We start from the raw sequence: 14,882 nt of genomic DNA on the forward strand, positions 1-14,882 counted from the left end.
CGATACTCAGGACATTGAAACTGCTCACCCTTTCCACCACTGACCCATCAATGAGGAGTAGTGTATGTTCCCCTTCCTCCAGTCTATAATTAATGCCTTGGTCTTGCTGATTTATTGTTTTATTTATTAAGGTACAGTGCGCCATAGACCTTTCTGGCCCTTTGAGCCACGCTACCCAGAAATATGCCAATTTAACCCCAGCCTAATCACAGGACAATTTACAATGACCAATTAACCTACCAACCGGTACATCTTTGGATGGTGGGAGGAAACCAGAGCACCTAGAGGAAACCCGTGTGGTCATGGAAAGAGCGTGTAAACTCCTTGTAGGCAGTGGTGGGAACTGAACCTGGGACGCCGGTACTGGAGAGCGTTGTGCTAACCACTATGCTACAGTGCTGCCCCTATTAAGTGTGAGCTTGTTGTTACAACACCACTCACCTCCTCATCACTGAGATTGCCGTATAATAGTGGGGTCACCAGTGAATTTGTGGATGACATTTCAGCTGTGCCTAGCCACACAATCATGAGTGTAGAGGGAGTAGAGCAATGGGCTAAGCATGCATCCTTGAGGCACGCCTGTGTTAATCGTCAGATGTTATTACCGATCCGGACTGACCATGATCTCCCGATGAGGAAGCAAAGATCCATTTGCAGAGGCCCAGCTTTTGAAGCTGGTTGATTGGTACCAAGGGGATGATGGTGTTGAGGGCTAAACTGTGACTAATAAATAGCAGTCTGACATGTCTTGAGGTTGTCTAGGTGCTCCAAAGCCAATGGGATTGCATCCACTGTAGACTTGCTAGGGTGGTAGGCAAATTGCAAAGAGTCTATATCCCTGCTCAGACTGGAGCTAACCAACTCTTTCTCAACTATTATTTTGATTGATTAACAGCTGAAATTTTTACATTCTAGATTCCAAGTTCACAAACATTTCAATGTAAATTACAAATGCAGCAATGATAAAATAGCAACACGCTTGGTTGCAGTGGCCTTTCTGGGTCCAACAAATGGAGCAAATGTTTACTCTCCACGGTATTCTTATGATTGCAAGACCCTGTTAAATATTAATACAAGATAGTACAAGTCCGGTTCATTAGTGAGACGACAGCAGAGGAGCTATGTAGGATGGGGTTATTACATGGACCAGGCCCTTATACTGTGAATAGTACAAGTCCGGTTCATTAGTGAGACGACAGCAGAGGAGCTATGTAGGATGGGGTTATTACATGGACCAGGCCCTTATACTGTGACATCGCGTGCTACAGCCACCCAGGAGAGAAGTTGCTGGAAGTAGCGTGAAAACAGAAGTGCGGTAGGCTTGTTGGAATCTGCTAGGTTAAAGGCCAACCCCTGCCGGTCGGCTCTCCTGTCAACACCGCTCTCCAATGTACTTCCCCTGGACTGCCTTTGTCTGCAACTGCCCCAGTGCGAGATGAGGAACAGCTGCGTGCCTTTCCTTACAGAAATGTGGCTCTAGGGCAGCGTCTCGGAATGATCCTCTCTTCATGTGGATAGGAATGCTGTCACCTCCGGTAAAACCCAGCGTTGTGACACGCACCTGACCGTATCAGCCTCCGGGGCTGAGATGATCTGACTCCGGAACATGGATAGCTGGTGCAGCCCCTTTGAAGATTCATGTTTTGCTGCCAGGGTTTCAATGTTTAAAGAGCACCTGAAATGTGGTTCGGTGCAGCATTGTCAACTAAACTTTGGATTCTCATCTAGTGTCTAGTTTAGAACCCCGTCTACGTTTCAGTTTCGTATCGTGTCTCGATTCTAGTCTGGGATGCGCCAGAACTTGGATCCTAACAGATTGGCAATGCTATCCTTGCCCCTTTGCCCGGCTAGTCACGCCTCCTCATTCCGTCCTCGCTTTGCCCCCCCCCCCCCCCCCCCCGTTCTGCAGTTCGTGGGAGTTCACCATTTACACATCACAACAGTAAAACAAACGCTAGTTCAGCTAATCGAAACAATCCCTTCAGTTACCGTGCTCTACTGGTTAATAACTCGTAAAAATAAGGATTCTAGACACAGGCTTTCCAAACAATTTCATTTATTTTCACTCGCCCCGTTACATCAGTTTGTAGACAGTAGATCGGCCCCTCAAAAGACCCGAGGGATGGTTCGGGGCGTCCTAAAGTAATGCCTGAGTTAGTGAGAGCAGGTGCACCACACCCTACACAGGAAACACCACTGGTGGGGGGGGGGGGGCATTATTCTGTTGTGTTCATCTGAGCTAGTGGACACTGATCTATGGGTTAAAACTGTAGGATGTTAGAATCCCTGTTTAAAATGTCCCAATTGTGTTGTGCATCTGTAATAACAATAATTGTGAAGTGTTATATTGGAAAGTTAAAGACAAAGTGTGTCATAAATTTTTGTACATGTTTGTTTTCATTTGTTTCTTCACAACTTTTGGGGAGCTTTTGCATTTTTTTCACCTGAAACTAAATAAAACTCCTTACACTAGCGTGGTGTTGTGTACCATCTTTTTTTCAAACGGGTGACCCTTGTCGGGCTCGCTTTCCAGGACCAAATAGCGAGGTGTGACACTCACCTAAGTGTCTCATCACACGCAGAGGCGGGCTGTGTATTTACATTTACAAAAACTGGTGTGTTAATGCTACAGTAGATGCCACCTACTGTTCACCGCTGGTAGTTCTTAATGGTGGAAGTCAGACATCTTCTTTCAACAGATGCTGCCTGACCTGCTGAGTTAATCCAGCTTTTTTGTACGTCTCGACATCTCACCTTTCCTGGAAGTTCCGGGAGTCTCCCGCGTATTGATAGCCACTTCCTGACACCTGCAAATTATATACAATATCCCAGAAATTGATTATTTTGAGAGGGAGAGCAAGAGCGAGAGGGAGCATCCTGATTGGTCTCTCTTCTTGCTAAGTAGACCTATCAGTTTTCTCTGTGGGTGGGCTTTACAGTTGACCTCAAAAATAATGACAGTGTTGCTCACTGCAGTGTTTGCAACAGTGACTTTTCTATTGCCCTTGGTGGGTTAAATGACTGTAAAAGACGTGTTGAGGTGAGTTTAACAGGTGTCATTCATTCATTAGCACAGCTAACGTTATTTAAACTAGCTGGCTAGCTGCTAAGGAGCTACTCTATTGATGTCCTACGTCATGAGGCCAAACTCCCTGTAGACTTCAGTAAAGTTGTAATAGAATTAAAAAATGACTCCATGATAATATAAATACATATTTTAATGTCACATTTTTTGCATTTACCCAACTTGGTTTACAGATTAGACAAAATCACTAAACAAAGTATTACATACACCCTTGGAGGTCGACTGGGGGGGGGGTGAGGGATATGGGGTTGTGGGGGGCAGGGGCGCTACCTCCTTGAAATGAGTTTTTGCAGGGTGGGATGTCTGGGAAGTGTGACTCCTTACCAGCTGAGCTCACTGCCACTGTGATTGTGTCTATATATCCCAGCCACCCCCACCGGGAGGCAGAGCGTATGCTCTATGGCACCATCAGTGACTTTCAAACCACACACACCCTGGTGGATTTTTAATTGTAACTTCGCAATTCAAGCATGCAAAGCTAATAAAACAGCCCTCCCTAAATTTATCAACATGTTGACTTTGTACCAGAGGAGAAGATGCATTAGACTTAGTTAACATGAACATCTGTGGGTCATACAAGGCTGTTCCCCACCCCCCCCCCCCCCCACCTCGGATGCTCTGAACACATATCTGTTGTGCAAATCCCTGAATACAGACCACAGCTAAAACATGCCAGACCAGTTTGCAAGGAAATCATAGTTTGGCCAGAAGGAGCCAGCTCAATGTTACACAATGTTTTGAATGCACTGACTGCAGCTTGTTGACGGAGGTGGCTATCGCATCAACGTTGGCGAATGCACAGGGTCTGTGACTGGCTACGTGGTGAAAGTCACCGAGGATGTCAATGTCCTTACACCCATCAGCATTGGGGTCAATCATTAGCCATGGCTGACAGCAGAGATCCAGCCGATCCGATCAGCAAGAGCTGTACCTTCCCATGCCATCAGGAAGGCAAAATTGACTATACAGTACCCAGAAAATCTACAGCCAGTTCTGTGACAGCAGGGACACACAACTCATGTGGCAGGGTGTTCAGAAGGTCAGAGCAGACGGGAAGATTACTTTGCATATCAACAACAGTGATGCCTCTCATTCTGACCGTCTGAATGTCTTCCGTGCATGCTTTAATGTATTAAATGATGGGCTGGCAAAAAGAGACCCCCCCCCCCCGAATGGTTAGAATTGGATTTCAAAGGTTTTAAAGGTAGAAATGTATACAATATACATCTTGAAATTCTTTTTCTTTGCAAACATCCACAAAAACAGAGGAGTGCCCCAAAGAATGAATGACAGTTAAATGTTAGAACCTCAATGTCTCCCAAGCTCCCCCCTCCCACGCATAAGTAGCAGCAAAGCAACGATCCCCCTTCCCCACCAGCACAAAAGCATCAGCGCCCCCACTGAACACTCAAGTGTGCAGCAAAGCATCAATAAAGACACAGACTTGCAGAACCCCAAAGACTACTCGTTCACCTGGTAGTTCGACATACCACGGGATCTCTCTCCCTAATAAGGGAAAAAGAGATGTCTCCGTTTCACAGCGAGAGGAGAGGCATAACAAACAAATTGAACATTCACAATGTTAAAGGTCCGTTGCGTCGCTTTTTCCGAGCCCTGTGTCCAAAGAACTCGGGTCTCTGGGCTCACAGACAGCAGCCAGCTCACTGCTTTCGATCTTCCGTCTCCCACGACACACTGACTTCCTGCAGAGGCACCGACTGTGAGTCTGCCCGTCTCCAGAGCCTTGAAATCCCAGAACCCTGAAGGTACACTAGTCTTCGAGGCCGCGTCCTTGGAATATCGAATAACAGTCAGTCATGAGATTTGACAGCAGAGCCATGTGTTAGCAGTGTGAACAGCAGCAGAAGGCACTTTGGCCACAGCTATTGTGAGGAAGACCGTAGCCAGGGTCAACCCACACAAAACTGCAGTGCTCAGAGACTATGCAGCCCAGCGAGCAGATATCCTGTGACATCTTCAACATCTTCCTGGATCAGACCACCGTCCCAGCAGGCTTTAAGGCCACCACCATCATCCCAATGCCAAAGACTGTATCGTCTGGCTGTCCTGTAGCACTGACCTCACTAATAATGAAGTTCTTCGAGCGGCTGCTCATGAACCTTCCTACCACATTGGATCCTTACCAGTTTACATATCGTCCAAATCAGTCCGCTGGTGATGCCTCCGCCCTTTACACAATCCTGTCCCACTTGGACAATGGTGTCTCCTATGTCAGAAGTTGTTCATGGACTTCAGTTCTGCTTTCAATACAATTGATTCTCAGACACTGGGAAAACTGTCCATGTAGGAGCTCATCTCCCTCAGTAACTGGATCTTGGACTTTCTGATGAAGAAACCACAGACAGTCCGTATTGGCAGCAACATCTCTGGTTCCAACATGCTGAGCACCAGTGCTCCCCAGGGCTGAGTGCTCAGTCTGCTGCTGTTCACACTGCTACACACGACTCTGCTGTCAAATCCAATTCTAATCAAACCATTAAGATAACACAACAGTAGTTGGCCTCATCAGGAACAATTCTCAGCACATTCTACGAGACCACCATGGAGAGTGTCCTGACTATCTGCATCACCCATCTGGTATGGGAATTGCAATGCAGCAGGTTGACAGACCCTGCAACAGACAGTGAGGATGGCTGAAAATATCATCAGGGTCTCTCTCTTCCTTCCCCCCCCCCCCCCCCATGCAGGACATATCAGAAGTGCTGCATACTAAGTGCCTGCAGCAGATCAAAGACCCCTCCCACCCTTTCCACAATCTCTTTGACCTCCTGCCATCAGGCAAAAGATATTACAGCACCAGAAGCAGAACTGGCTGGGTAACAGCTTCTTCCCCCAGACTGTTGGACTACTTAACATCCTGCTGCCACACAACACCCTGTCTGAATGCCCTGCCACACCTCTCACTTTATGTCAATCTGTCAATCTTCAGGAACTTTGGCTAATTTTATTTTACTGCTGCATGTGCTGGATTGCAGCTATATGTGCTAGGTACCTCCTGCATCTAACGAAGTGGCCACTGAGTGTATGTTCGTGGTCTTCTGCTGCTGTAGCCCATCTACATCGAGGTTTGATGTGTGCATTCAGAAACGCTCTTCTGCACACCACTTCTGTAACGAGTGACTTGCTGTCACTTTCCTGTCAGCTTGAACCAGTGTGGTCATCCTCCATCGACCTCCCTCATTAGCAAGGTAATTTCATCCACAGACTGCTGCTCACTTGTTTTTTTCCTCATTTTTCACCCCCTGGAGATCAGCAGTTTGAGATACTCAAACCACCCCATATGGCACTAACAATCATTCCATTGTCAAAGTCACTTAGATCACATTTCTTTCCCACTCTGAAGTCTGGTTTGGACAACAACTGAACCTCTTGACCACGTCCACGTGCTTTTATGGATTAATCTGCTTCTACCAGTTGACTGATTGGGAACAGTCAGCATGGATTTGTGCGTGGAAGGTCATGTTTGACAAATCTTATTGAATTTTTTGAAGAGGTTACAAGGAAAGTTGACGAGGGTAAAGCAGTGGATGTTGTCTATATGGACTTCAGTAAGGCCTTTAGCAAGGTTCCGCATGGAAGGTTAGATAGGTAGGTTCAATCGTTAGGTATTAATATTGAATTAGTAAAATGGATTCAACAGTGGCTGGATGGGAGATTCCAGAGAGTAGTGGTGGATAACTGTTTGTCAGGTTGGAGGCCGGTGACTAGTGGTGTGCCTCAGGGATCTGTACTGGGTCCAATGTTGTTTGTCATATACATTAATGATCTGGATGATGGGATGGTAAACTGGATTAGTAATCATGCAGATGATACTAAGGTAGGTGGCGTTGTGGATAATGAAGTAGGTTTTCAAAGTTTGCAGAGAGATTTAGGCCAGTTGGAAGAGTGGGCTGAGGACATGAGTTGAGAGTTAGGGGGCAAAAGTTTAAGGGTAACACAAGGGGGAATTTCTTTACTCAGAGAGTGGTAGCTGTGTGGAATGAGCTTCCAGTAGAAGTGGTAGAGGCAGGTTCGGTATTGTCATTTAAAGTAAAATTGGATAGGTATATGGACAGGAAAGGAATGGAGGGTTATGGGCTGAGTGCGGGCCAGTGGAACTAGGTGAGAGTAAGTGTTCGGCATGGACTAGAAGGGCCGAGATGGCCTGTTTCCTTGCTGTAATTGTTATATGGTTATATGTTATACCAGAATGATTAGAACAGGTGTACCTAATAAAGTGGCTTCTGAGTGTATGTACTGTGGTTTGCTCTTTGCCCAGAGGAATGATGTTTTGCGTAGTGATATATATGTGTATGGTTGAATGACAGTAAACTTTATGTTTTACAAACAGCTAATGATTGACTGCATTGCATTGTTTACCCTGAACTGAGATCCAACATTGAAAAGGTTAAGCTCCATTCACCTTGTTAATAAATAGGATTAGTCATTTACATCTGTTTAGCATGAATTTAGTTAACAATATTGTCTCCCTTAGTCTCCAACTCACCTGCAGCAGGAAATATTCAAAGTATTCCAAAACACACATCTAAAAATTTCAGTGAAAATAATCAGGGATAATCTTAATATCTGTCTGTTTACCATGTATGTGTAATCCTTGCCCACAGTTCATTGTACTAATTTGCGTAGAACATCTGCTGAAAAACTATAGTTGCCCAGTAGTTAAGTTACTGGACTACAAACAGGTGAGGAACTTTCCTCTTAGAGCCAGTAGAGCGCGAAAGGTTTAAAAAGGCCACCATATCCAGCGGGCAGTGAAGTGAGAGGCAGCAGAGTAGTAGGGCTTTGGCTCAATAGGCTTAGGCAGTAACGGGACAATGCAAGGTGTGTGAGGCCAGTTTTCTGTGCTCAGTGTCGGATATGGGGAGTCCTGGAGTCTCCCAGCCTCCCGGATGGCCATATCTACACCAGGTGTGTCGTGCTGCAGCTCCTAAGGGACCGAGTTAGGGAACTGGAGATACAGCTCCATGACCTTCGCCTAGTCAGGGAGAGCCAGGAAGTGATAGAGAGAAGTTACAGGCAGGTTGTCACACCAAGGCCACAGGAGACAGACAAGTGGGTCACAGTCAGGAAGGGGAAGGGGAAGAGTCCGGTACTAGAGAGTACCCCTGTGGCTGTACCCCTTGACAATAAGTACTCCTGTTTGAGTACTGTTGGGGGGAACTGTGTACCTGGGGGAAGCAGCAGTGGTCGTGCCTCTGACACAGAGTCTGGCCCTGTGGCTCAGAAGGGTAGGGAAGGGAAGAGGAAGGAAGTAGTGATAGGGGATTCTATAGTCAGGGGTTCAGACAGGCGATTCTGTGGATGCAGGAAAGAAACTCAGATGGTAGTTAGCCTCCCAGGTGCCAGGGCCCAGGATGTTTCGGATTGTGCCCAAGATATCCTGCGATGGGAGGGAGAACAGCCAGAGGTTGTGGTACATATTGGTACCAATGACATAAGTAGGAAAAGGGAAGAGGTCCTGTAAAAAGACTACAGGGAGTTAGGAAGGAAGTTGAGAAACAGGACCGCAAATGTAGTAATCTTGGGATTACTGCCTGCGCCACACAACAGTGAGAATAGGAATAGGATGAGGTGGAGGATAAATGCGTGGCTGAGGGATTGGAGCAGGGGGCAGGGATTCAAATTTCTGGATTATTGGGACCCCTTTTGGGGCAGGTGTGATCTCCAGAAAGCCATCTCCCAAATGAAATAGGTATTCTGGAGCAAACTTGAGTTACGGGGGTGGGGGGGGGGGGAATGCTCAACATCTGTGGCAGGGCTTGAATGCTATTACCTCCTACAAAGTAAACCAATCAACATCAGTGACAATAGGGCTTTGCTCCCAAATGAGCCGAATACCTTCTATGCTCGTTCTGACCACCATGGAACCATCACAAACTCCCAGAGCACCTGATGACCCTGTCTGAGCTGATATGAGAACATCCTTCAGAAGAGTGAACCCACAGAAAGCATCTGGCCCAGATGGCATACCAGGCCGAGTACTAAAGATCTGTGATGATCAACTGGCTGGAATGTTCACCGATATCTTTAACCTCTCAGTTTGGCTCTCTGAGGTTCCCACCAGCTTCAATTATACCAGTGCCTAAGAAGATCATGGTAACCCGCCACAATGATTATCATTCAGTAGCACTTACATCCATAGCGATGAAGTGTTCTGAGAGGTTGGTGAAGAAACATATCAACTTCTGCCTGAGAAGCAACTTGGATCTGCTCCACTTTGCCTACTGGCACAACAGGTACACAGCACCTGCCATTTCATTAGCTCTTCACTCAACCCTCGATTGACTTTAAATGTTATCATTTCAGAGGATGTGTCCTAGGGCTAGCAGGTAAGTGCAATTACAAAGAAAGAACCGCAACGGTTCTACTTCCCTGGAAGTTTGCAAAGATTGGGCATGACATCTAAAACTTCAACAACTTTCTATAGATGGTTGGTGGAGAGTATATTGATTTGGTTGGATCACGGTATTTGGTATGGAAACACCAATTCCCCTGTTTGGAATAGCCTACTAAATGTAGTGGATACCGCCCAGTCCATCACGGGTAAAGCCCTCCCCACCAATGAGCACATCTTCACTGAGCGCTATCACACGAAAGCAGCATCCACCATCAAGGGCCCCCATCTTCCAGGCCATGGTCTCTTTGCACTGCTGCCATTAGGAAGAAGGTACAGGAGCCTCAGGACTCACACCACCAGGTTCAGGAACAGTTATTACCCCTCAACCGTCAGGCTCTTGAACCAGAGGGGATAAGTTCACTCACCCCGTCACTGAACTATTCCCACAACCTATGGACACACATTCAAGCGATCTTTATTTCATGTTCTTGATATTTATTGCTTATTTAATTATTATCATTTTAAAAATCTTTTATATTTGTATAGTTTGTAGTCCATTGCATATTGGTTGCTTGTCCGTACTATTGGATGTGGTCTTTCATTGATTCTGTTGTGTTTTTTTTTGGATTTACTGTGTATGCCCATGAGAAATTGTTGTATATGGTAACATATGCAGTATGCACTTTGATAATAAATGTGCTTTAAACTTTGAAAATAATAAAGAAAAGAAATTGAAATCAGCAACACTGTGACACCAGTCTTTTTACAATACACAGCTTTACTTTGATTTTTATAAACTAGCCTGATGGCCTTTTGACAGCATGCATTACAGTTTCTAAATATCTTTAATGATCAAGAACGTTTATCATGCTTCAAAAAGAGGTAACTGGGAATACAAGAGCACAGTTTGTTAAAAGTGTCAGTATTCTAGCCTGCATCAGTCAGGGCATTGAGTTTAGGAGTAGGGACATTATGTTGCAGTTATGTAAGGTGTCTGTGAGAATGCATTTATGAGCATTGGGTACAGTTTTGCTCACCCTGTTAGGAGAAAGATATTGTCAAGCTAGAGAAGCTGCAGAAAGGAATTACAAGTTTGCTGTCTGGACTAGAAGGTGTACGTTACAGGGAAAGGTTGACAACACTGGATCTTTATTGCTTGGAGTGTAGAGAATGAGAGCTGACCTCACTGAAGTTTTTAAAATTATGAGGGGTATAGATAGGGCAGATAGTCTTTTTCCCAAGGTTGGGATATCCAGATGATGAGGAGAGAGATTTCAGAGACCTGAGGGTCTGTGAGTGTTATGTTTTATAACTCCAGAAACTAATTGATATCAAAATACAGGAGCCAGGATACTTGTCTGCTTAGTTTCTTTTCCCCTTTTTTTAGGTGCTCACATATGACGTGGTGGTGTAATTCACGTACTTCTTACATGTAACCCATAATGAATCATGTAACATATGAAGAAAGCTTAATCAAACAATATTTTTACAATGTTACTCAAATATTACTGAAATATTAAATATACACACTCCTCCCTGCTTAGCAATAAACTCCAACTCAATATAGAATGCATCTCAACTATACACACGGAGTATACTGTATAATACGATATAGATATTCATGGCATAGTAATTTTAATTTGGCCCCTTCAGGCTTAAAGATTTCTTCAGCGATTCAGGAACAGCTTCTTCCCCTCTGCTATCTGAATCCTAAATGGACATTGAACCCATGAACACCACCTCACTTTTTAAATACTTATGATTTCTGTTTTTGCACAATATTTAATCTATTCAATATACATATACCGTAATTGATTTACTTATTTATTTACTTTTTTCCCTTCTATATTATAAATTGCATTGAAGTGCTGCTGCTAAGTTAACAAATTTCTCGACACATGCCAGTGATAATAGACCTGATTCTGATTTAATCACCATGGACAATTTCTTACTCTTTCGGGATAACATCTTTCCTAACAAGGGATTTCACTCTGCTTGGCAGGTGCAACTTGTGGCTGTGAAACAATCTGAGGTTCTGGGCAGTCCTCCATGTTAGGGGCAGTTGAATAGGTAGACAGGGGCGGTGGTGGTGGGGAGGGGGGGTTATGGGCTAAATGTGGGCAACTGGGACTAAAAGGGAAGATGCTGTGATTGGCATGGACCTACTCCACAAAGGGCCAGTTTGGGCACTATTAAACTATGAAGGCACAAATCATTTTAAAATTTTAAATACATTTACGAATTGTAGGAGACATTAATGTGTATTAAAATTTGGGTGCATACAAGTGCTTTCAAAGACACAAACAAGAGAAAATCTGCAGAAGCTGGAAATCCAAGAAACACACAAAATGTTGAAGGAACTCAGCAGGCCAGGCAGCATCTATGGAAAAGAGTAAACAGCCGACGTTTGGGGAGAACGTTTCAAAGTTTAGTTCTCGCACATTTTCCACACACATAAAATAAAGAATTGCAAAGATGTAAGTGGGATTTACTCTGAGACGATTCTCTCACACTGACCCGCGGGTCTACGCAGCTCGGGGAGACTTTATTTCCCCGGCCGCCTGCCCGCCCGCCCTCGGCTCCAAAACCAACGTGGGCGTGTTTGGGGTGTGACAGACGGAAGGCCGCCGAATGGTGACAGAAACAAACCTGACGCAGTTTGCAAGTGGAAGCAGGGCGCTGCCATTTCGCGGAGGGGAAAGGCGGCCACGGTGTGGGGAGACCAATAACCTGGTGAGTTTGGCCATCATAAACTGGCGAGGCAGATTTAAAATGAAACGCTCGGGCCTCCTCCAGTCTGCGCGTTTAATTAATAAAGACACGGGTCCGGTCCCGCTCTCGCTGCCCAGGCAGGCCTCCAACCCGGAGCTGCAGGAGGGACGTCCAGTTTATCCTCAATTATAAACACAGGTCGATTTTCAGACGGCGCTTATGTGTGCAATAAAGCATCCGTCTGAAATATGTCAGGTAGTGACATACTTGCATAACGTAGGACTCTGCTTATCCCCTTTAAAAGAGTAAAGCCCATTTTAATGACGAACAAGTTTAGCAGATTAGCTGCATTTGTTTTTTTAACTTTTTTTTTAAATTTTATTAAACAAACACATAGCTGCAAACAAGCATCGGCTATCGGTCCACAATTCACTGTACCTAAATTAACAATACCAGGGGTGGAAGAGAGTAGGAACAAGAGAAAAAAGAAATAAAAGGCACATACCTACAATTACCGGTACATACATACACATGATCTACATACTTTACATCACCCCTCAATGTAGATTTACATCAATTTAAAATAAAACCACAGTCCTCAATCAATCAGCTCAAGTCCCTTTCACTGTGCCAGGCACACTAAAACAGAGTTCCATCTTTCTAAGTGGGAGTCCATTTTCAGCTGTAAACTTGCACTGATATTTTCCATCCAGTTCACTTCTTTCAGTCTCAGTATCCATTGTTCCAAAGTGGATAGGTGAGATTGAAGCCAATTAACAGTTAAAATTTTATGAGCAATCAGAATCAAAGCTCTTAACATATATAGTTATTCTTCTCTATTGCAGATTGCGGGAGGTTGCCTAAAATTAAATAACTAGGTTCAAAGGGTGTACTTGTGTCTAAAATCCTGCTTATTTCCTCAGTGACCTTGTACCAAAATTCCCTTAATTTGGGACAGTCCCAGAATATATGTGCAAAATCTCCCACTAGGCCACATCCTCTCCAGCAAAGACTGCTGTTTTCTTTCTGCGTTTAATGATATTACTAATGGGGTTTTAAAGTACCTCATCCTTGTTTTCCAAGCAAATTCCCTCCAATTGGGACTATTCAAGCATTTATGTCACGACTCCCAAGACCTCTCCCATTCTTCCTCTTCTATTATGGTGTTTGCCTCCAATTCCCACTTAAGTTTAACATCTAACATGTTATCCATTGTATCCAGGTGTATTTTTTTTATATATTCAAGATACAATTTTCTGGGATTGCGACCTACCAAAATGTTTCCAAGTTATTTGGCTGTATTTTAAGATTGTTCCGTTCTTTGTGTGATGGAAGGTAATGTCTAATTTGGAGGAATCTATAAAAGTCATTTGATACAAGATCAAATTCAGTTTGTAGTTGGGAGAAAGATTTGAGCACCTCACCATCAAACATTTGGTCCACAAGAACCAGGCTTTTTTGCGCCCACCTGTTAAAACCAGAATCCAGGCTTACGGGAATAAAATCTAGAATGAATGCAATTCTGGTTGCCCTTGATATAGTCCTTGGAAGATCTAATTTTTTCCTAATTCTGTCCCATATTTTCAATGTATAGTTAGTCCATTCATTCTGAGTCTTAACATTCTTCCACACGTTTGGATTTAAAAAGGGAAGAGCTGCTAAAGGTAACTCACCAATTGAATTTTGCTGTATGTGAACCCATTTTGAATCCACGTCTTCTCTGATCCATGACACAATTGCTGTTAATTGGGCAGCCCAATAATAGGTCTCTAAATGAGGTAAAGCTAAACCTCCCTGTTATTTATTTGAACATAACGCTGTATTTGTAATGTGGCTGTAGCTCTGCCGGATTCTGGTTGGAGATTCAATCAATGTTGCTGAAGTAGTACCCATCTATGGCAGGATCACTTCCTGGGAGCCAAACAGCACGGGAAAGGTCCTTTTAGCTCTGCTGGTCCATGCTGATCAAAAGTCTATCATAATCTAATTAGCTCCTGCCTTTCCCATATCCCTCCTGGTTGTCTCCACAAACCACCCTTCCCATTCATGCACCTATCCTACTGTCCTTTAAAACTTGCTACTGTTCGTACTCAGCCACTCCACATTCCCACCCCTCCACACAGATGCAATGTAGAAGAGAAAAGCACACAAGTTCCCATCAAATTTGTCCTCTCCAATCTTGTAAGAAAACAACATTTTTAAAGTTCATGTGGGATTTTGAGTTCTGTCCTTTCATTCATTGCCCATCCTAGATCTTAACTATCTTTTGAGTTAATAAAATAAGCTATTTATCTGGATTTCTGGAAGAATATTCTACATTTGATTAATTAACAGACAACTGGTTTTGTCAGACAACTGTGGTCTTTGCTGGAGTTTACTCGTCCACTACCGCTGCTTGATACAATATTGACAATCTTTAAGATCAAGAGCATTTGTCTCAGATCCCTCCAGACCATGCCACCTTCTCAGCCCCTCCCCCACACTCCATCTGTCTACCTGTTCAAATGTCTTCTAAGTTCTGCATTTGGACACGAATCCACCACCCCTGGTAGAGCGTTGCACAAAAAAGCTGTCTCCAGTCCCAAACTCCTCCAGATGTTTCCCTTCCCATCGTTAACCCAAGCAACAACAACACACACAGTGCAGGAGGAACTCAGCAGGCCAGGCAGCATCACTCCAGTCTCAGACTTCCCTACCTTGGGAGATCTTCAAATGTGTTCTGAAACA

The 14,882-nt window shown here is 44.3% G+C and overlaps 1 protein-coding gene across 4 annotated transcripts in view; it reads left to right on the forward strand.

Annotated features, from left to right (window-relative positions):
• Positions 1 to 12,050: 12,050 nt before the first annotated feature.
• The window catches only part of ccdc82 (coiled-coil domain containing 82), a 92,345-nt gene continuing 89,513 nt past the window's right edge, over positions 12,051 to 14,882 (forward strand). For 3 of the 4 annotated variants that reach the window (XM_073043291.1, XM_073043293.1, XM_073043294.1), the window contains exon 1: positions 12,051 to 12,176. The gene's annotated coding sequence lies outside the window, so the exon portion shown is untranslated. The remainder of the gene's footprint in view (positions 12,177 to 14,882) is intronic. The other variant, XM_073043292.1, reaches the window with a different exon arrangement.

This window comes from Hemitrygon akajei, chromosome 4, assembly GCF_048418815.1.
Source record: "Hemitrygon akajei chromosome 4, sHemAka1.3, whole genome shotgun sequence".
Taxonomy (NCBI): domain Eukaryota; kingdom Metazoa; phylum Chordata; class Chondrichthyes; order Myliobatiformes; family Dasyatidae; genus Hemitrygon; species Hemitrygon akajei.